The sequence below is a fragment of the Thermobia domestica genome, chromosome 4, assembly GCF_964235325.1.
Source record: "Thermobia domestica chromosome 4, izTheDome1.hap1.1, whole genome shotgun sequence".
NCBI classification, from domain to species: Eukaryota; Metazoa; Arthropoda; class Insecta; order Zygentoma; family Lepismatidae; genus Thermobia; species Thermobia domestica.
The window spans coordinates 36,697,198-36,721,550 of NC_137457.1; the positions used below are offsets into that span (position 1 = coordinate 36,697,198).

Here is a 24,353-nt window from a genome sequence, read left to right on the forward strand (position 1 = left end):
GAAAAGTTACTCCTACCATTAAAAATAGTGATCCTTCAGCTACTCTTATGCCTAAATTTGATAGCATGCCAGTTCCATCTCGCAACAGGAAGAAGGCATCAAATATAGTTTCTTGCCCACCTGACCCCAATTTGCCTACCTTTGACGAAAATAATTTTCCAGTACTATCAAGTTCCGTGTATGAGACAAACAGTACGAATCATCTTTCGTCAGGAGTTCAAATAAATACATCTAATAGTATACTTACTGTGAAGCCAGTTAACAGTGATCATGATCCTCAGCTACCGTTATCTCCCGTACAAGAGGTACACATTTCAACGGAAGTCCCTCCATCTCATTCTGCACATGACATGGCGACTCTACCTAGTGAACAAGAAGTTTCTTCTGATAAGTTGTATTCTACAGAGAGTGATGGTCAAGTTTCCAGTTTCCCTGGTTCCCAAGAGCGGACTGACTTGCGTCATAACAATGCAACACATCACACCATGTCTACTCAGTCTAGTGACATACAGGTTGATTCTCCTATCACAGACTTAAGTGCAATTACCGAAGAAACCCGTACTCGTCGCAAACGTACAAAAAGGAACGAATTAAGTCAAAAGTTGTTCCAAAAGACTTAAACTGACGCAAATATTTCTAGCATGTCTAAAGGAGGTGCTGCCATGCTGTAATTTTTTGTCTTGTAAGTTGTATTTTTATTGGATTAATTTACACTGGGTTCAGCTATTTTAGTTTATTTTTTGTTACTTAGGTCAAGTTTACTCTATGCTATTCATATGTTCTAAATTTTGTTTAATTAATTCCTATGTTAGTTGCTATGCTAGTTTTGCTATTTTATTTCAAGAACATTATTTTTTATTGGTCAGTGTGTGTATTTGTCAATGTGATGTTGCTTAAAATAGCTACAATTAATATTAACAACTTACAAAGCCCCGTCAAGAAATTTGCACTCTGTGATTTTCTACGAAGTGAAGGAATTGATGTTGCTTTTTTCCAAGAAGTTGTAGTACCGGACCTGAATCTAAGTTCATCATACATAGTCGAAAATAATTTTAACAATAGTAGTACAGGTACAGCAATTGCTTTAAGGTCTTCCACTCGTTTCTCTTCTCCTGTGTGTCACCCGTCTGGTCGTATCCTAAGTGGTAAACTATGAGATATCAATCTTGTCAACCTTTATGCTCCGAGTGGCTCACATGCTCGAACCAATCGAAATTCCTTCTTTTCCCAGGATGTAGCTCTTACACTAGGACCTAAGGTTGATAGATTTATTATGGCAGGGGATTATAATTGCGTTTTACGGCTTGAAGATCAAACCCCAGGCTTTAATTTCAGTCATGTCATCTGCACAACTTTTCCCGAATGAGAAACTTGGCTTGGAGGTTCGAACTAAGTTTATATTTTTCGAAGATACGCGAAGTTGTACTTTTAGAATTGGTCGTTCACAAGAGCAATAAAGAATGCAATCATTCGTTATTTAACCCTTAATTAGTCGCATGCGGAATTTTGTTCCGCACTTTTACATTTTGCTTTTTGTTTTCCTTACTTTCGATCGTATGCTTTTGAACTTTTGTCTAGCTGTCTTTTAAAGTTTCATGATTAAACAACAATACATATTTGAATTGTTGCCCAAGCCACTAGTGAATATTTTGTTATTTATTTTGGAGTGATGCATTTTGCGGAGCAAAGTTCCGCGCGCGACTAAATAAGTTACCCTTTTTTCTCCTACAAATTCTACGCTTTCTTTCAGTTTATTGTTTTTAGCCGACAACAATTAAGCGATTCGGTGACTACGAAACATATCACAAGAAAGCGCCACCACCACTATTTTTTAAAATTTATTTTACAAAAATATATTTTCAGGTGCAGTTGATTTGTAAGCAACTGAACTTATAAGCGGTTCATATGTGCATTGTGCGCTCTGAAAATAAATACGTAGAGAAGAGAGTCAGTCTTTTCTTTCAAAATGGATCATCATGAACGTGATGTGGACAGAGTTGTTGGAAGTTCTGGTTGAAGATGACAATTTAGATATTCCTGATATGGAAGATGGCAATGAAGAAGATATCATTGAAGAAAGCGACCATATCTCTGCCAGTGAAGAATCACCAGATGAAGGTGAAGTGTTGCAAGAAGCAGATCATGTGGAACCACTCTCAAATACTACTGCACTGGAACCATATCTTCTAGGAAAGGACAATGTCACTAAATGGTACGCACATGCTCCACGGCAAAATATGCGAAGAAGAAGTCAGAATATTTTTGACACATTTACCAGGAATCAAAGGACATACTAAAGAAGCGAAAACGCCGAGCGAATGTTGTAATTTGTTCTTAGTACGTCTATGCTGGAGAGAATCGTCGAATTTACAAATCAGTGGACTGAAACACATAGGGACGCTTATATCAGAGAGATAAATGCTCAAAATACTAATATAACAGAAGTAAAGGCCTTGCTGGGCCTTCTGTATCTTGCAGGAGGACTGAACTTGCAGGAGGAGGATAATTAGTCAATAGCATAAAATAAATTAAGACGACTATTAAAACAAATATTTTAACCTACAATTAAATAAAAAAATTAAAAAAACAAATATTACACGCGTTTTACTATGTAGTTATTATGCGGAACAAAATTCCGCACGCGACTAATTAAGTAACTTTTTTCACGCGACTAGTTAAGGGTTAATAGCATCTACATACAACTACGGTGAGCCAAACAAATTTTTCAGTTATAATATCCGAGACATTGGCAATCCAACTAACGCAGCTTCTAGTAGCTACAACAGCAGCACAAAGTTTCCCCCCACATGTTAAAAACAAATCGGAAAGAGTGTTTCAGTGCAGGGATGGAGCGAAATACTGACTGACGAAATGACAAAATCGAGCCTTTGTACTGATAGTACTAATTGTTTGTATAATGAACACGTAAAATTACACATATTCATCAGAGTCGCCGGTGAGTATATATCAGTTTGTGGATTTAGTTAATTTTATCATTGACTAAAATTAGGTATTATATAAACAAGCTTACTTATTATAAATTAATATACGTATCTGTGTATCAAATAATACACGCATAGTTTATACGATATATGTAGAATATAACCATTTTAATGTAAACTTAAACGTTTTCGCTGACTTTTAAATAAATATTAACAGTAAACCTACCTGCAAATTAATTAAAAGTATGAATGGATCATTTGGGGAGAAAATCCAGCCTCAATTAAAATTTTGGGGGTCCCACAGAGCCTGAGCTCTTAGGTTGCGGCGACACTGATTGACACGTAATACTACTTGAACAAAGAATAAATATGATTATTGGTTAACTGGATTTTGAAAACGCTAAATATTGGTAATTAGTAAATTATTCGTAAATATAAAAAATGAAAAATTCGATAACACTCAAAAGAGTTAGAGAACTTATCCGTACTAAGCGTATTTCCCACTAGGTTGTAAATGTAACTCATGACTCGTGATTTGTGTAATTAAATTTCTGAAAAATTAAGCACTTAGACACAAAGAGAAAACTGTAGAATACATGGTCAATAAGCAATAATTTCAAAATTCACGAAATTAACGGATAATGCCAAATCCAAAATTAACGGATAATAATCCTTGCAACAATTAACACTTTCACTCGTTTTTCCTCGATTCATTTTTCTTCCGTTACTTTCAGGGTTATATCATCACTGAATTGCTCTATTGGATATTGTCTTCTATTAAGCAGCATCCAACTGGACCTGTGATTTATAATGTAAGATTTTAAAATGTATAATGGGTAAGGAGAATCGAATCCGGACCACCGGGTTAGGAAACCACAACTCCAACCCTCATCTAAAGCTCGATTTATTCTAGTTTCCCTAAAGAAAGAGCATTGGCTTTTCGTTCACAACAGTTGCTTGTTAATAGTCAAATTGATCGAGAAAACAGGAATACGCAATTGAGAGCTCGGAGGGCAATATATCATTCTATTCCCTAAATTACAAAAAATAGAGATTTTTACAAACAAAGTAAATAACACCTTCATTTTGAATAAAATACGGCGAGTCTACAAAAAAGAAATTCGTGATCGGGGCTCGAAAACTTGACTAACCGTAGATGAGGTAAGAAAAAACTGTTCTGCATAGTAAACGTAATTTCACTTTTATAATGAAAAAAAGCGTCGTGATTGGGACTCCCTGACTTGAACTGAATCTTCAACTTGATAGTTCACCCTGATATGAAATGAAAATAAATAAACGAATTCTTGAATTATTACTTCATACGTATGTTTTAGGCTTAAATAATTCATATTAGACTTTTGAAGGGAAACATCAAAGACATTTAAGGACTGTGTCTAGAGAAACAGCTAATAGTCAGGAACCCTCTTCAGTTTTATTAGAAAGAGGGAAAGAAAGAGTGAGAAAAAAGGTACCAAAAGGAGGAAAAGAGAAAGATAAAAAGGAGAAAAGTAAATAGTACTGCATGTAAAGGATTACCGGATAATTATAGAAATATGGTAACGGTACTTGAATACTTATTAAGAGGTGATTTATATTGCAAGGTTATTACTTGAGGATCAATTCTGAATAAATCCCGAAGAGACAATTGTTCCCTCAAGCTACTCCTACCTGGGTCCAGCCAACTGCACTAGTGGGAGTTGTCCTAACCCAGCCCAGGTGACAAATAGTTTTAATTTAATGGTTTGTCTATTATTTTGAAATGTTAGATAACCTGTATCCAGTATCTAAATATTTATATTGGAGATGAAATACATATCAGCCACGGAAAGAATTAAAGTAATGTATATATTTCCAACAAATAAAAATTTTGAGATTTCTTAAAAGACTGTAGTTATTCAGACTCATCGTGTTATTTTGGCTTCTGTCCCAGAGAGGGTTAAAATATTTTAAAATGTGTTATCTTTCATGACCTCCGTCAGATACTAATAAATACAACATGCTATTACACACTTTTTATTAACATTATCATAGTAAATCAATATAAAATACTACCACTTAAAACTAAATTGATCATTCATTCACACACACTGACATACATACATAACAGCGTATCGGCATGGGTGAAAATAATTTAAAGAAATTATTTAAATACATTTATTACATCTATTAAAGATGTAATACAGAATTTTATAGACATGCAATAAACATGCATATAATTATATCAATAAATACACGAGGTTGAACAATAGCAATCCAAGGATATATAAGTACATATATTTATATATGTATTAACAGACAGATAAAAAGGAAGGAAAATTATATTTTTATTAAAGTTTTCTTAAATATAAGTCTTTGAAGAAGTATATTGTACAATATGATGAGTGGAAGATAAAAGATTGAAATGGTTAGAAATTAGTAATTGTTTCATATATGAAAATATTTAAAGTAACAATACGAGTTCTCTCTTATACTCTCATACGAGCTATATCACACCTATTATCAAATCATTCTTTCTGGTGTTCATGCATTTCACTTCATTTCATTTCTTATACACACATGTAAGATTACGTTACTAATCGTAACTGACGCGTATACTGTTCGTCGAATTGAGTTGAGTTGATTTTAGTTTAGCGTCCCTTTCAGCAGCGAGGCTATATGAGACGTGGACCTACTGATTAACGTGGAATCCGAACCACATGAACTGTTCGTCGAAGTACCTATCGAATACACTTCTCCCATTTCCGGAATCTAGAGAAAAGGTTTTGTGACAGACATCAGGGTGACAGTTAAATTCTTTCATTTACCTACTATCCAACTCACTGACTATTTTTCAGTTAATATAATACATAAATGTTGTGCTACCACGTACACACATTTATAGTTAGATTCACAATATATATATATATATATATATATATATATATATATATATATATATATATATATTTATATATACCGTTTTATGCAAAAGTAAACTAAGCGCCAAACATTGAAAATCCACGTAAATGCGACGATTGGTTCCTGATAAGCATTAGAACGTTTTGCACAATCGAAAAGAGAGGAAAACCAACAAATTTCCAAAAGAAGAAACATAATTTCACTTTTGATTACGGCTTCATTAATGCTGGACATCAACCTTTATACGTAATTTTCATAAATGTATGAAAGTGGCGCTTAGTTTGTTTTCGCAGGGCGAATGAGATTTTTTAAATTCAGAAGGATTTTTTGCTTTCATACCGAGAGCGCTATTACTAAGGTGGAAACACTGATCAAGTGTGAAAATTCGGATGGGAGGCATGGAAATGAAATGTAGTTTCGGAGAAGAATTTCGGTTGATTAACTTGAGGGTAGATTTGGGGATACATTAGGGTTACGATGACCTGCCTTAATCCCATGTTAATTGCAGTTAGTGTATTACAGACGATGTTAGTCCATACATATATAAAGTTAATAAAATAACAAACATTGAAGAGAATATATAACTTGCGGCGGTATCTTCTAACATTCACATTTTATATTCATTGGATATTTCGGGACTACAACAGCCAAGAACCATTCGTGGTAGGTACCAAGACCCTTTACACATATTTATTTATTTATTCAATTCACCATTACACATTTAACTTTAATATAATATTTATATTACACACATATTTATATCTTAATATATACAAACTCCATAATCATTTAAACTTTCAAATCAATAACTCCGAGAAATTAACTTTTAGGTTCTAACACTTTACACAAGATAATCCAGATATATCGCAAATTTTCGTAACTGACCGCACGTATGATGAAACTAGTATTCTCAAGCATTTAATTTAAACTGGCAGGCATTTATTTCCACATCAGGCATGAAAACACAGAATATATGATATACAAATATATGATTTTAAAAGGAGAACACTACATTTGGGCCCAAAAGAACTATAAGATTTACGTTTATGATTACCAAGAGAAAAAGAGTAGAAATGACTGATAATTCGTGGGAATTCCAAATGAATAACGAGTAAAATTTTATTGCGTACTGAACCATCGCTCACTTTTACAGTGGCTCGAAATATGATAGAGAAACGTTTCCTCAATATTCTATATCAACGAATACATCCACGAATCTTGTCTCGTCACATCTCATTTGGTAGTTTAGATTAAAAGATATATACTAAAGGGTGGACATTTGTCATGTTCAAAACTGGAAGGTGCGAAGGTTAAAGAATAAAAAAATCTTGAAGATGATTCTAGAGGGCTGATGAAGAATAGAAAGAAAAAAAAGAAAAGTGGCGTGCCAAAGGAATCAGCGAGGACACTAAAACTGTAAAGATTAGTGGTCTAATTTATACATAAAACAATCTACAGCCAAATATATTTCCATGTGCCGAAAAAATTTCGCCTACTAAAATGTGTTGGCCAAAGGTGCCTCTGAGTAAACGGTTACGAGTCCGTGTTTTCTAATCAACCGTCTCACAAGAAATAATCACAGTGGAATGATTGACTATTAACTGTTTCTGAGACCAATTTATTCATATTACCACCGGTCCAAAAGGAAGGTTGGTATTGTCTCTTAGTTTATAATTTCTAAATAAAAAATAATTATCCGACGCCATAGAAACTGAGAAGACCTCTAAGTAAACTATGCAAACTAAAATACGGTCGATAAACTAGAAAACATTCTTACTGAAATTTACCAAATTAAAAAAAATGTACATTTTTTTTTTTTGCCAAATCTCAATAGTTGCTCCCACATCCATAAGGGCGCAAACTTGTGGTGTCAATTAATTTCAATCACTACTTTAAAACTAACGAAACTGAAAATTTTTATAGCTGAAGGATCTACATCTTGGTAAGGAATAACGAAAATCCGCTGTAATATATTTTCTATACTATTCGATCCTATCCATTTCGTCATTTCTTCTAGCAGTAGTGAACTTAGCCTATTCAGGTGACGTGGAAAAATTTAAAGGAAGGCATATTTTTAAATTGTGGTAATTCTGCAAACGGTTATTCTGCTGTGTGAGTAACAGATAAATACCAGGAATCATTTACTATATGACCACTATTCGTATCGTTAGGCTGCATGATCAGTTAGTATGACCGATTACTATTAAATGTCAAGCCACAAAGTAGAGATACAATCCAACGTTATCCACAACACACTCTCCTCACACGATATTTATACGTAATGATTAATGTACTACATATTTATCATTATATAAATACAATAAGGCATCGTAATAAAATTTATTGATTGAGCACATACACGCATGGGCATCTTCTATTTATTCACTCTTACGACAATATATATCATTAATATTACCATTTCTCACTTATACATTTAATCATTTTCCAATGACGTCGATTTATTTTTAGACATCCTATACTTTACAATTAAAAACAACAATTATATATATATTAAAAACAACAAACTACTATAGGACGCTAATCAATACTTGCGAATTAGTATGAATTGATATCAGATTCTTTCAAAAAACAATAGTATACTTCACTTTACAGGTTCGAATCTTTTTGTATGCAGGGAAAACTCAATATCCATAAATACATGCGGTTATATTTCGGAAAACGTTAACAATGCGATTGTTCACAGAAAGCAATGGAAAGAGAATTTAAACTGCGGAATGACAAAAAAATAAAGGTACATATACAAACTTCGAGTTAAGGGGAAAAGCGAGGTTTACAATTCATTATTTAATTACTGGACTATGCAAATGACTGTTCTCAGAAAATTTAATTTACAAAGTTAATTATTTAGATTCCTATTCATACGGACCAGAACGAATATATACTCATCATTAATTGGAAAATGAGAGTCATTTTCATGTTTACCAGTTCGTTAAGTATCGGAGTAACCAAAAGCAAGCTTCGAATAGTTCTCAACTCGGCACGAAATGCCAGTGGTATTACAAAAACTGACTTTGGAGTTCTAAACACGCTTTGCACTCTGTTATCGGAGGCATAAGCAGTATATTATGTACTTACGGTACGGAATTATTATGAATTTCTTTATGAATCTGTGTACTTATAAAGAACTGAACAAAGAAGACGAATAATTGATGAGCAACAATACACTGTCCGTAAACAAATAAATCACATTTTCATTCCCACATCGCTGCGCTCAAAATACTAAAATTACACGCACACATACATGCTACATTCCAGAAAACCTAAAAAAACAATATTAACCCGATATGGACGATTGTAACAAATTTGTAACGTTTCAACGCATTGTTGTATTGCAAGCCAGAGCATTTTTTTTTTTATTGGAAACGACGAACGTTTCATATCCGTTACGTTTCGAGGATTATATTTGACAAGTAGCGAGGCCTGGCGTCTTCAGTGTGGATCACAGCTTGCTACAGAAAACATTTTTTTTCTTCAACAGGAAAATAATTCCGTCCATAAAGGGTTAATATATATCCCTTATCATATTAATCCATATTATTACACTATTCAAATATACGTGAATCAAACTAATCACCAAATGTCACCACCTAAACCCGGCTCTATAAAGTGAGAAAACGGAAACAGAATAATCAGATTTCAATGGCCCTTCTATCAACTAAATCATGGTTTCCAATTATTATTAACGAAAACGGAAAATAGGCCCCTTTCCTGATGGGCAAAGAACCCTTAAGTATTTTGAATTAGCCAATTATCGTTGGAAGCTGTGATCAACTCAGGAGTAAGTGAGAGTTCCTGTTTTAACTTACATGGATATTGTGAAATGTAATTTAACCGTAAATCAACCTACACCTACCGCCATGTTAATTTTTAAAAAATCATATTTAATACATGCTAAAACAGAAGCTATATAAGGACAGGCCTATCGTAAAATAACAAGAAAATTTTGAAGATAACGGGAGTCTTCAAGAGAAAACACTTATCTTCAAACTGTTTTGAAAAGATTACAAACGGGAATGAATCCTTCCCATCACTAATAACATTTAGGAACATGGCTTCGCTTTCATTGAAGTCCATATCTCCCTATTTGCTGACTGCTTGCACTGCAGAATTTTACTGTTCAACACTCTCTTCTGCGTCGAAGGACTTTATTTGAGTAATCGGGGCCTGGGTGGCTTAGTGGTAGAGCAATCACTTGTGGTGCTTGGGGTCCCGGGTTCGATCCTAGCCCCCGCCAATTGAACTTTGTTGTGGACAAACACCGCGTGCGTGGGTTTTCTCGGAGTTCTTCAATTTCCTCCCACTTTATTCATTCCACTCATTATCACCGTCTCCTTTAGGCTAACCGGCATAAAGTAAAATTCAAAGATTTAATTTAATTTCATTTTCTATTTGACTAACTTATATATCGTTATTTGATTTTTGTGCCTACTTGTGAGGAAACTAAAATATCATTGGAGCAAATCAACGTGTTATTATTCGATGCTTTTCCCAAGTTGAAAAGTGAAAAGAAACACGACTTACTACGAGAGCGCCGGAAATAATTCCATTCGAAACAAAGTTTTGGCGGCTGAAAATAAAAAAACGAATGAAAAATAGTAAAAACAATGTGCACCGGGATTTTGAGAAGATATTTGCAAAACAGATTGACGAAGTGATTTTAAATTATTCTGACAAACATTAGATTGGTGGATAATTTCAAAAATTTTTGTCCAAGGCCGGGCCTATCTTTTCATGTAGCATGAAAGTGTATAATTTCAATACTCATCTATTTGGTATGCACATATATAGGAATTTCATTGAAATAATGCAAAAATAAATATATTTTTCCTCAAAATGTAATTCCTACTAAATTATTCCGAAGTTTTCTCATGGATTTTGATTTAAGTAAAGAACAAATGAATTTACTACGTGGACCAAAAATGATATATTGAAAAATCCTCAGTACACAGTACGTTCAAATATATTGGGCCCTCCAAACAAAAATTCCATTATCTCAACTTTAATCGTACGTTATAATAAGCTATCCTTAAAGGCAATTGACTAACATTTTTACAGGTTCTCTTAATCGATGGACAGGATTTCGAATTTATCGAATCTTTTGAATGAACCATTTCCATACATTGAAGGATGTTTACAGTCCTCTCTGTTAGGAAAGTGAATGTATCATGACGGACTAGTTCTTCATCAGGTAATGGCAACTAATTTAAAACCACTGGGATCCATCATTTTTGTGAGATGGTTGCTTAGAAAGCACGGACTCGTTCTTGGGAACTCAGGGACACAGTTAGGCCACTCAATTTAGTAGGCCAACTTTTTTCGGCATATGGAAATATATTTGGCTTTGGATTGTTTATGTGTAAATTCGACCACTAATCTTTACAGTTTTAGTGTCCTCACTGATTCCTTTGGCACGCCGCTTTTCTTTCCTTTCTTTCTGTTCTTTATCAGCCCTCTATAATCATCTTCAATATTTTTATTCTTTAACCTTCCCACCCTCCAATTTTGAACATGACAAATATCCACCCTTTAGTATATATCTTTTGAACTTAAACTACCAAATGAGATGTGACGAGACAAGATTCATGGATGTATTCGTTGATATAGAATATTGAGGAAACGTTTCTCTATCATATTTCGAGCCACTGTAAAAGTGAGCGATGGTTCAGTACGCAATAAAATTTTACTTTTTTCATTATTCATTCGGAATTCCCATGAATTATCAGCCATCTGTACTTTTTTCTCTTGGTAACCATAAACGTAAATGTTATGGTTCTTTAGGGGCCCAAATGTAGTGTTCTCTTTTTAGAATCATATATTTGTACATATTCTGTGTTTTGATGCCTGATATGGGAACTAAATGACTGCCAGTTTAAGTTAAATGCTTGAGAATGCTAGTTTCATCATACATGCGGACAGTTGCGAAAATTTGCGATAGAATTGGATTATCTTATGTAATGTGTTACAACCTTAAAATTAATTTTGTTGGAGTTATGGATTTGAAAGTTTAAATGATCATGGAGTATATATATTAATATATAAATATTTTAGGACTATAAATATTATATTAAAGTGAAATGTGCAATGGTGCATTGAATAAATAAATATGTGTAAAGAATCTTGGTACCTACCCCGAATGGTTCTTGGCTGTTATAGTCCCGAAATATCCAACTAATATAAAATGTGAATGTTAGAAAATACCGCCGCATGTTATATATACTCTTCAATGTTTGTAATATTATTAAGTATCATATATAACGACTAACATCGTCTGTAATACACTAACTGCATGTAGCATGGGATTAAGGCAGTTCATCGTCACCCTAATGTATCCCTAAATCTACCCTCAAGTTAGTAAACCGAAATTCTTCTCCGAAACTACATTTCAATTTCACCCCTCCCATTCGAATCCTCAAATTTGATCAGTGTTTCCACCTCAGTAATCGTGCTCACGGTACAAAAGCAAAAACATCCTTCTGAAATTAAAAATTCTCCTTCTTATATCTAGTCCAACAACATTTATGTACTATATTAACTGAAAAATAGTAAGTGAATGGGATAGTAAGTAAATGACAGAATAAGTAACCGTCACCCTGATGTCAGTGACAAAACCTTCTCTCGAGATCCCAGAAATGGGAGAAATGTATTCGATAGGTACTTCGACGAACAAAATTTGTGTCAGTTACGATTACTAACGTAATCTTATATATGTGTATAAGAAATGAAATGAAGTGAAATGCATGGACACCAGAAAAGATGATTCAAAAATAGGTATGATTTTATAGCCCGTATGAAAGTACAAGACAGAACTCGTATAATTACTTTAAATATTTTCATATATGAGATAAAAACTTATTTCTAACCATTTCAATTCTTATCTTTCACTCATCATATTGTATACTATACTTCCTCAAGGACTTATATTTAAGAAAACTTTAATAAAAATATAATTTTCCTTCCTTCTTTATCTGTCTTTTAATACATATATAAATATATGTACTTATATATCCTTGGATTGCTATTGTTTAACCTGGTGTATTTATTGATATAATTACATGTATGTTTATAGCATGCCTATAAAATTCTGTTTAAATCTTTAATAGATGTAATAAATGCACTTAGATGATTTCTTTAAATTATTTTCATCCATGCCGATACGCTGTTATGTATGTATGTCAGTGTGTGTGAATGAATGATCAATTTAGTTTTAAGTGGTAGTATTTAATATTGATTTACTAAGATAGTGTTCATAATAAGTTTACAATAGCATGTTATATGTATTAGTATCTGAGGGATGTCATGAAAGGTAACTAATGTTAAAATATTTTAAACCCTCTCTGGGAGAAAGGCCAAAATAACATAATGAGCCTGAATAACTACAGTCTTTTCAGAAATCTCAAAATTTTTATTTGTGGGAAATATATACATTACTTTGATTTTTTCCTTGGCTGATATGTGTTCTATCTTCATTATAAATATTTAGATATTGGATACAGGTTACTTAACATTTCAAAATAATAGACAAACCATTAAATTAAAACTTTTTTTCACCTGGGCTGGGTTAGGATAACTCCTACAAGTGCAGTTGGCTGGACCCAGGTTGGAGTAGTATGAGGGAACAATCTCTTCGGGATTTATTCAGAATTGATCTTCAGGTAATAACCTGGGATCATAAATCACCTTTTAATAACTATTCAAGTTCCCTTACCATATTTCTTTAATTAACCAGTAATCCTTTACATGTGGTATCCTTTTCCTTTCTCCTTTTCGTCCTTTCCTCTGCTTCTTTTTTGTCACCCTTTTTTCCTCTTTCTAATGAAACTGAACTTACGTGTCAGACCCGTAGACGCTGAGATAAGGTGAATTATCCAAGCTGGAAAAAATTCAAATGTGGTTGGGGTGCAGAATCATGTGCATATAATAGGCCGAAAGGAAAAATGTACGAAGAAGTACTGAAGGAAACTAATGAACAATGTGAGATCATGAAGCTGGTAGAAAAAGAAGGAACAGCGTGTCGATGCATTTCATTTCATTTCATTTCTTATACACACAAATAAGATTACGTTACTAATCGTAACTGACACATATTCTGTTCGTCGATGTACCTATCGAATACATTTTTTCCATTTCCCCTGTCAACAGAGAAGGGCAGAAGACAACCTAGAATAATAAAACCAAGAATATACTATCTAAATGCAGTTACGAACAAAGTTCTTATCAAAGTATAAAAACAACTCTCCCACGAGAGAGAAGATTTTTAAAATTTCAATTTGAGCACCAATATATGATTGAAGTGAGAAAAAATATTTTACTGTACTGTCGTAAAAGATGAGGTATTTGACTTTCTCCAAATATTGCTTTACCTTGACAAGACCTGCAAATTTGTTGGCAAAACAAGGAACATCAAAAATTGAAAGTACTTAATTTCGAGATACTATTTGCATTACTGAAAAAAAAACAAATAGACAAGAACTAAAGTATAACTTAAAATGTATTTTATCCATGATTTTAGTTAAAAATTGAACCATATTGTAGTTGTTTCTTCTAGGTAGACAAACAAATGTTTTACCTGTCAATGTATTCCATCAATATATTTACCTCTCAAGCCACCGTCTAAGGTATACCGTAATTAATTATACCTAACTTTGAGTGCAGAACGATCCTATATAGATAGGCTACAAATTATATACGATGTGAATTATCATAATTACAAAATTTTCCCCACGAAGTTCATTATATAAACAAATCCGAATCACAAGACATGAGAAAATATAAAATATGATTTTCGTATACCAAAATAGGCTTAAAGGGGTGAACATTGAATTTTAACCTAAAATGAAAAATTATATTCTAATTTGAGAGTACGAAGAAGTTTTTTGTTTCGTTCGTCAGTTATTTTTAATAGCTGAACGTTTACGGTTATCAATAGGGCACAATCGCAAATTCTGGTGGGGTAGCTAGGATAGATTTATGAAAAAAAGAATAAGTGTACCTTAACAATTCTTACCTGACAAATCCCTTCGTTCGTGCCCTGATATTATGAGAATAGTACGTTTAGTACCACTTTGCCTTAAATGAAAATTATCAGATACATAATATCTCAATATAATTATAACAAAATAAGTACTGTAACAAAATGAGGTACGGAGTTCTTTCTAAAAAAGATGATTGTATCCATATAATTCTATTATTAAGTATCGTGAATGGAGTACCTTTATTTTGGGCATATAATACTATTAAAATACAATCTGATAAATCACCATCATATCTGCAACACAGAACATGCTGGCAGCATTTTCCAAACAATAAAATGTTATCATTATGAATTAAACATACTAGAATCCTGTAATAAATGTCACTGTTGAGACTATAAATGCCAAACTATGATACTATCACAATCACCCTTAACTGTATATTTTTTCATGTGAGTCAAATAAATCAATACGAAGAAGCATTGTCAAAGCTTTTTGGCATTCTCTGCTTTCTACTGCAGTAAGTGTTGCCAATGAGATTAATGTATTGCAATCGATATATCAACTACAAAATGACTTTATGAATATTTCCTTCTTCAACATTACAAATTTAGTTATAACGTTTATTGTGCTATGTCCGTACGCCGTACGTTGTTCGTATTTTAGCCCGCAGGACGGGCCTTAGGTTTTATGATATGGCTGTAGAGGTTTTTCTGGTGTTTTAGCCCAATATAATATCTTAGTTCTCTCGACCCATGAAAATGTCTGTAACTAGTCTTTGAAAGGATGGATCTTTACCTTCTCGAAACTATAAAAAGTTTTACAAAAATGGTATTTTATGACTGAAACCATACAAGTATCATCTTATTGCCAAAAAATTGCCAATGTACTGTCAGTAATTATATCATAACATTTGGCACATATAATACATATCATTCTCTTCTCACTAGTATAAAAATGTCCTAATTAGAATTAGTTTTTGACTGTAACCTACTTGTGCCATACAGAACGTGGTATAAATTTTCCTTGACGATGCAGCAATTCCATTTAAAAAGCAGCATAAAGATTTGTTTCCAATTCTGCTCCAATATCCGGAATATATCTGCTCCAAACAAAGTAGAAAAACAATCTAACGGAGTACATGAAGGATCAAGACCAACGATAAACACTACAGTTTTTTTTCGCAAACAGGAAAATACGGTTGGACATCACGAGTGGACCACCTTCAGTCACTTTCTTGTACATTCCTATGTAATGAACTTGCACATGGATCATCCAGCAATAAGGATTAACATCATCCAACCCAGAACTATTGTCGCTTTCTCCGCCACTCCATCCTAACAGAAAGTCTTGATCTTCATCTCCTTCTAAATCAATGACTTACGTCAAATGCTGATAGTTCACCAAGCACACCTACAATATTCTCAGCATCCATATAATCATGGATGTGTGTGTAAGCCATTTTATCAAAGTACAAACGTCGAGCTCAATTAGAAAGAAGTAGCACTGGATAGTACTAGTGGTGACATATGTTGGCTGTATGGCTAATGAAATTCTTCTCTTCAATGTAGTAGTGACGAATGTCGAGTACGTGCGTTATAATGCATTTAAAATGTAAAACATTGTAGGGACAAAGATACTAAGTGTGAAACGTATACTCAACATATTTTATACCATAAGATAAAATCCACCTTCCAAAGCAATTGTAAAGATCGTGTTTCTTTATCTTAGAATATATTTAGAATCCATATTTTTCACGTAATGCTTGTATGCATAATAAGAGTAAGATATGATAATATACTTTTCGTAACACCGTATATAATACGAACGTTTTCAATTACCTTTCCAGGATTGAATATTAATATGGTAGTATGATATTATACTAAGCATTTTGAAAAGTCTTGCATTATTTTATATTTGTTCGTAAATGCAAAATGTGATTAGAAATTATGCGTATGTTTAAGAATATGCAAGTAGGATAAAGAAGTTAATTGTTACATTTAAATTAATAATGAAATGTTTCACAAACTTATTGCTGATATATATCAGAGAAATGCATAAGGGTGAAAAAGCTTCTCACTTCAGTAGTATAAAGTTGAATATATTCAGAGGTGAAACATTGGTTCGTCTATCTAGAAGAAACTACTCAATATAGTTCAATTTTTAACTAATATCATGGATAAAATACATTTTGTTATCCTTCAGTTCTTGTCTATTTAATTCTTTCAGTAATGGAAATAGTATCTCGAAAGTAAGTATTTTCAATTTTAGGTGTTCCCTGTCTTGCCAACAAATTTGTACGTCTTGTCCAGATTCAGCAATATTTGGAGAAAGTCAAATATCTCGTCTTTTCGACCGTACAGTAAAATATTTTTTCTCACTTCAGTCATATGTTGGTGCAGAAATGGAAATTTTAAAACTTTTCTCTCTCGTGGGAGAGTTGTTTTAATTTTGATAAGATCCTTGTTCATACCTATTATTAGATATTCTATTCTTGGTTTTATTATTCCAGTTGTCTTCTGCCCTTCCCTCTCTCAATACGGTTGTCCAAACGGATTACCAAATAAGCTTCCTAAACACGTTGTTCCTTCCTTTTCTACCACCTTCATGATCTCTCATCCTTTGTTAGTTTCCTTTAGTACTTCTTCGTACATATTTCCTTTCGGCCAATTATATGCGCATGATTCTGCACCACAACCACATTTGATTTTTTTCCAGCTTGGATAATTCACCATATCTCAGTGTCTACCAGTCTGATACGTAAGTCCCTTCGTCCACACCATTGCCTTGATAAATCATTTCCGATAATCCAGCAACACATTTCTTGATGTCTGCGTCTCTTTCTTCCAATTGCATGCTTATTTAGCTTGCACTATTCTTTATCCTGTGTATTATTGAATACTTCCGTACGAGAATACTTAACTTATTAAATAGAAGAACGTCTTAAACTCTTAAATTTACTCTTTTTATAGTCCCTCTCTGTATTGTTCGTGTGCACATTGTCATTTAGGTTTTCTTCTTACTTATCTTCCTTTCCATTGCTTTCCACTCCATTGTTCTAGTTGGAAAGTGTTTCCTGCAAGAAACGTTTCTGTTCTCAGCTATCAGTGCTATGTGAACAATAAACCTGACTGTGATGAAAACATGGCCATTTACCTTTACGCCTTTCTCGATCCTATCCGTTTTATTCATAAATTCTTCAATGGAAACGTTGAAAAGGAGAGGTGAACATGCTCATCCTTGCTTTACTTCTTTATGTATTCCCGCTTCCATTTGATCTCTTCCTATAACGGCTGCCTGGTTATTTTCAAGCTGTTATATCATTCTTCTGTCTCTGTAATCCAACTCCAGTTTTTTCAAAGTTTAGAACATAATATTTCAATCTACCTTGTCAAAAGATTTCTCCATATTTCAATGATGAACCGTAGGCTCAGTTGTGCTTCACCTAATTCTGTTTTCTTCCTTAACCCTCGAGTAGTCGTGCCGCGGTCAAAAGCACCGCAGGGAAATTATTTTCGTTCGTGTGTCCATTCTGTTTGTCCGACAGACTTCTCCGTCTAGCTAATCTTCCCCCTCACCTTCCCGAACATTCCTGCTCAATCACTCCGTTATCCATTATTTAGTTTAACTACTAGTGATTGTTTAGTGATTCTGCGGTGCTTTCCACCGCGCGCGACTAACCGTGTAATGTTTTTTTCTCAGTGTTTCGCTATGCACGTGACCTTTGTTTTGGAGATGTTTTAAGCTTTATAAACAGAAATATTACTTCATGAACAGAAAAGAGGTCGACAGAGTTAACAAACTGATACCAAGTATGAAAAAAGAGAAAATTAGAAATGAACAGCTTAACACAAAAGAGGGAAATGTTAGGAATGGACTCGTGGAAGCTTCGTCTGAGGAAGATCATAACAAATATATATATATGAGTGAACACGAAAGGTGAAGTGAGGAGTATGCAAGCGAATCTGAAGATCTTAAACCCAGAAATAACCAGTGATTCCCCGAATGTAGTCAGAGCAGGAGAGGACGAAATAAGCGACGGCGAAATGTAGAACAGTGTAAATTTGAATATAACCTAAAATAATTCAATGTAGTGCTGTATAGGTGAAATTTCAAAATAACTCGACGGTAAAATAATTCAATGTAAATTTGATTCGATTTCAATTTAGCGCCCTTTTCAGCATCAAGGTTATGTAACACGTGGACCTACTGCTTAGCGAAGGATCCGAACCACATGAGATCCCACCGTGAATCGAAGCGGAAGTCCCACGCCAAAGGCGTATGCTAACCGCTTAGCTACGAGTGAGCTCTAATTCAATGTAAAATGCGCTGTGAAGCTTTGTTTTAGTGTTATGTTTATATAGTATATTTTTAACTAATTTACTATTGCATTTCTAATTTTAGACGAACCAGAGTTGACAAAAAGATCATCATCAGATTTAGAATTTTCAATAAAACCAGTGCGTAGCTATCTATCTAAAGAAATATGTAACGAAAAAAAATATTCCAAATGAGAAATAACAAAAAGGACATGTCTAATTGTAGGTTTCTCTAATAGTTATTACTATAAAACTTATTACAATAATAAAAATGTTATTCCCTCCTAATCAGAAAATATACAAAACTACGTTTCTAATACAAGAAAAATGTTTAAAACGATATTTGCAACACATTATGTTCGTGCGGTCCTTTTGACCGCGCGCGACTACTCGCGTTACTTTTTCAGCGCGACTTCTCGAGGGTTAATCCAAACTGGTCGGCTTATAGCCGTTCTTCGACTTTCCTTCCAATGGTTTTGTGATAATTTTGCACAGTATTTCCGATGCACGGGAAAGCAAATTTATATTTAAAGTCAAAATATATATGTTCATATTGACATTATTGGCGAACATCCACACAATTGTATTGCATAAGGTATTAATATGCCAATAGTTCCATACTAAAGAGTGAAAATTCACGGCGGAGTGTTATGTTGTGCTCTGGAAATCAAGAGACTATCCAGTTTCGTTCATGTACTCATTTACTTTCAGTCGACAATTATCTTCGGACAAGCATCAGCTATAACGAATTATTTGTGACTGCTTTATATACGAATCTCTTTGTGTTAATAGGATGTATGTGTGACAAGCAAAATTTGTGGGAAAAAATATAAAACTGGTTTCGTAGCAATTTATTTACTTTATGAAAAAAATGGCTATTGATCATTTATTAGCTTCATAGGATATAAGGGCAACATGTATATATTATTGAGAACGAAGTTAAACTAGAAAATAGATTACACATAATTAATCTACCAGAACTGAAGAAACAAATAACATCTTGTCTACACTTTTGAAATTGATTCCTACTTGAAAGGCAAAACATGGTTGTTTTTATCAATAATTATGACATGAATTAGAAACTTTAAACAATTAAGTAATTGTGTTAATATATATTTCTATCAAACTGTAATAATGCCATGTATTGGTACAGTGGGTTTGAATTTATACATGTAAAGATGCAAAGTAAGTAATATGTCTAACGAGACAGGTACAGTTATTGAGCTTGCCATAACATGCCATTAAAAAGATTTCATCCCGCACCATTAGGACATTGTCAAACGAATAAATTGAAATACTATTATCTCCAACTAACTTAGTCATAAATCTTGAAATAAATAAAATTACAAACACATCTACATATATATATACACGAAATATAATACAAAGATGAAAGTAAAAATATTTTAAAATTCAATGAAAATTACTATCTCAAATTCTATAAATCAATATTATCTTTTCTTTTAATTCAATATTCATTGATGATATGCATGAGAAAGCAGTATGAAATTTGTATTATATCAACTTGTATTATCATTTTGATTTTTCAACACACATATATACATATCAATAATTTACTTGCTACTAAGGGTAGATATATTTCGCTTATGGATAAACATTTTATGTTTAAACGAAAAAACTCATTGAAAATAATTATGTTAAATGAGAATCATAACAAGAATCAGTTACTACATTAGCAAACATTAAACACTCTAAATTGTTGTCAATTTGTTCCCATCACCTAATAGGTGTTGTGTATTAAGTCTTCAAATATTTTTCCTGGGTCATATGTAATACGCAGTACACACAAAGCATCTTCAGACTGTCAATTTCATTGTATTGAATGTTCAATATTTTCTGAACAAATTGCAGTAATACTCTGTCAAATGAATGATTCTTTATAAATATGGGCTGTAGATTGACTAATAGCATGTACACAAAAGACAAACAAGTACGTACACTCTACTGCAAACAATGTAAGTGTTGAACATAACCATTTTAGGGGTTTAGAAGGAACACTGAAACATTGAATACAAGAACGGATAGATATAATTGGCCTAATATATGGTTCGATATTTTATATAATTTTGTTAGTGCACGTCTTCATATTTCAAAGATAAGACATAGAACTTAATTTTAGCACGGTTCGTTTGCAAAAACACTAAATTATCCTTGGAATTTATCAATTTACTACTTCTCTTCTCTAGCTTTGTTATCTGCTAATTGAGGAAAGTTATTTGCTTTTAGTATGATCGAGTATTTTGTGAACACGGAACACGCTAATATTAGGTGGAATTCCGCCTACCGGACCATATATTTGCGGAATTTGATGCTTTGTTAATTGATTTTGTCTAATTGTGGTTGCACATTCTTACCTTTTGCCCTCTAAGCTCATCTCCTTTCCATATTCAACTCGGATATTATGAGCTTTAAAATAATAGCGGGAAAGAAATTGGACTATACATAAATTATCATAACACCATAGCATTTGGGTTCCATGAAAGGTGCTTGTGAGGGAATAATCATATTTCCTTTGCCTATTATTATATATTCTTTATTCTCCGTAATTAAAATTTGAAATTAGGGCGTGATTCGTAAGTAAATTCATTTTAATTAAGATATCGTGGATGTACACCTTTAATATTTATTTATTTATTTATTTATATATTTTCAACTTACTTTTTCTAAAGAATCTCCTTTGATTGCGAAGTATTATTATTGCCTATTGCTCCACGTTTGTATTATCGGGTAATATATATACACAATACATTGAAATTATTGTTTACTTTTCTTATTATTGTTTTTGTTGTTAGTGGTATTAATATCGCGTCGAACAATATGCTCATCTAACAAAAAAAAAAAAAGATAACTTTTCTTGAGGTAGTAAATTTAAAGTAAACTTTTATCAGTGTAAACACTTTTAGCTTTCATTAACATTTCAAATTAGAAAATTTAATCATTGTAGTTCATTGAAGTACTGTTTAGAACTTTAATCATTTTTATCTCTGTCATTTTCGGAAGTGAACCGAATACTCACTTTGTGTGATCGGATCAGGATTAATGTATATTTAAGTGTTTAGTTTGTAAGACGATAGCGATGATTTGTGAAAACCCTGTGATGCCTTGCCAGATTAGAGGAATCACCGCGCAAGCGCTGTTATGTGAAAATATGTCCTAGATTTAATTTTTATTCCTTTTACAAATTTTGAAGACACTATTTGTTTTTATTAGGCTTTTGGTGCAGACAGTAACAGCAGTTAGCATTTAGCGTTAGCGTTAACTTTATTTTCGATTTCAGGAAGGCACAGGTTTATAGTCAGCAACGCTCGCTGATCAAGTAGGTTCCTATGGTAGTTAATAGTTGATTTAACTTGCACCATTTGTTACTCACTCTCCCTTATCTTGTTACGCTTATGCGAATGAGCATGAGGTATATACATCAAGCAAGGAGCTCGACGTTAGAACAGCAAAACTCATATATATGCCGGGTATTTCAAAACAACACTGAAGACGTTTCTGAGATTAGTTCTCACATCAAGGAAGGCAAAAGTATAGACAAAAGTATATGCTTCCTTTCGGAGTTATAGGATGCCGAAAACAAAACAAACAAATAGCTTCGAAACTCCATAGCTCCAATGCTATGGGATCCATCCTGCATATTCATTGTGCCAAGTGTCAAATAAGATTTGATTTTGAGATTTGTTACACACAATCTATTGCAACAAAAGAATAATATTCCTAGAATCGTTTACAACAATTACATTACCTCGTGTCAATATGCTACTCTATATCCGTACTCTATATCCGCAGATTTTTCAAAGTTGAATTCAACATAAGCAATGTTTCTAGTAATTCGTTCATTTAAGTAGTGTTTTAATGCCCATATAATACCTACGTGGAATGTCCGAATGATAGTTAAAATGCGCAAACACAAATCATGCGTTTTCTCCTCCCTATTTACAAATTTTCAACTTTTTTTTTTTTTAAAAAAAAGTGCACATTTGATGAGTTTTCTCCTTAAAAGTTGGACGATCTACCCATTCCTCAAAATCGAGCGACTCCTTGAATTCAAAAGTTATCTAATTCACTTGCCTTACATTGTCAAACTTCTATTAAAATACTTCTACTAATTAAAATTCAGGTTATAGTGCGATTGAGTTTTATTCAATCAGAGTTAAATAATCTATTTTATAGCTAGGAAAACATTAATTTATAATGCAAGATATACGAGTCAATTATATAAAAGCTGTATATGTGACTCATAAGTAAATATTCCAAAGTGAAATCCAATAGGCTGTGTTATACCGGTAGATCATAACACCTAACATGAAACACGTAAAACAATGAAGACCTAGAAGTTTTATAGATATCTAATATGGTTCATTATTCCAAAATAGAATCAGATTTAAATTGATATAAGATAATAGAAAATCTATATATTATATCGTTCAAAATTTAAGAGATGTTTCGAAGGGACAGACAATGTATAAATTAGTAAAAGTCCCTAAACGAAAGAAATATTCGTATGAAGGAAAGTGGGATAACAAAAATTATTTAGTGAGTCTACTTTATAAGCTCTGCTGTCTTTAATTATACAAACAGCCCTGAGTGCAATATGATCCTATATAAATATGTAGAACTCTCTCTCTCTCTCTTTGTATACTGTTATTGTAATATATATATATATATATATATATACAATAAATTGAAATTATTGCTTACTTTTCTAATTATTGATTTTGTTGTTAGTAGTAGTAATATCGGGTCGAACAATATGCTTAGACCCGATATACCGCTTAGACCCAATATGCTTAGACCGAATATACACTTTGTGTGACAAGTTTTTAGTTTGTAAGACGACAGCGATAATTTGTGAAAACCTTGAGATGCCTTGCGAGATTAGAGGAATCGCTGAGCCATCGCTGTTATGTAAAAAAATGTCTTAGATTTAATTTTTATTCCTTTTATAAATTTTGAAGACATTATTTGTCTTACTGAATATAAACATTATATATACAATAAAAAATATTTTTATATATATATATATTTAATGAAATATGAGAATCTTTTAGATATTCTGTACGAAGTTCAAGATATAACCATATCCGAATGATAAGGCGTAAGAAATTATAAAAGAAGAATTACATGAATCAAAACAATATATTTAAAGGAAGAACCTTGCATTTTAATTTAGAATAACAAAT

The 24,353-nt window shown here is 32.9% G+C and overlaps 1 long non-coding RNA gene across 1 annotated transcript in view; it reads right to left on the reverse strand.

Annotated features, from left to right (window-relative positions):
• LOC145683292 (uncharacterized) overlaps positions 1–24,353 on the reverse strand; it is a 211,844-nt gene that overhangs the window by 59,797 nt on the left and 127,694 nt on the right. The gene's annotated exons all lie outside the window — the stretch shown is intronic.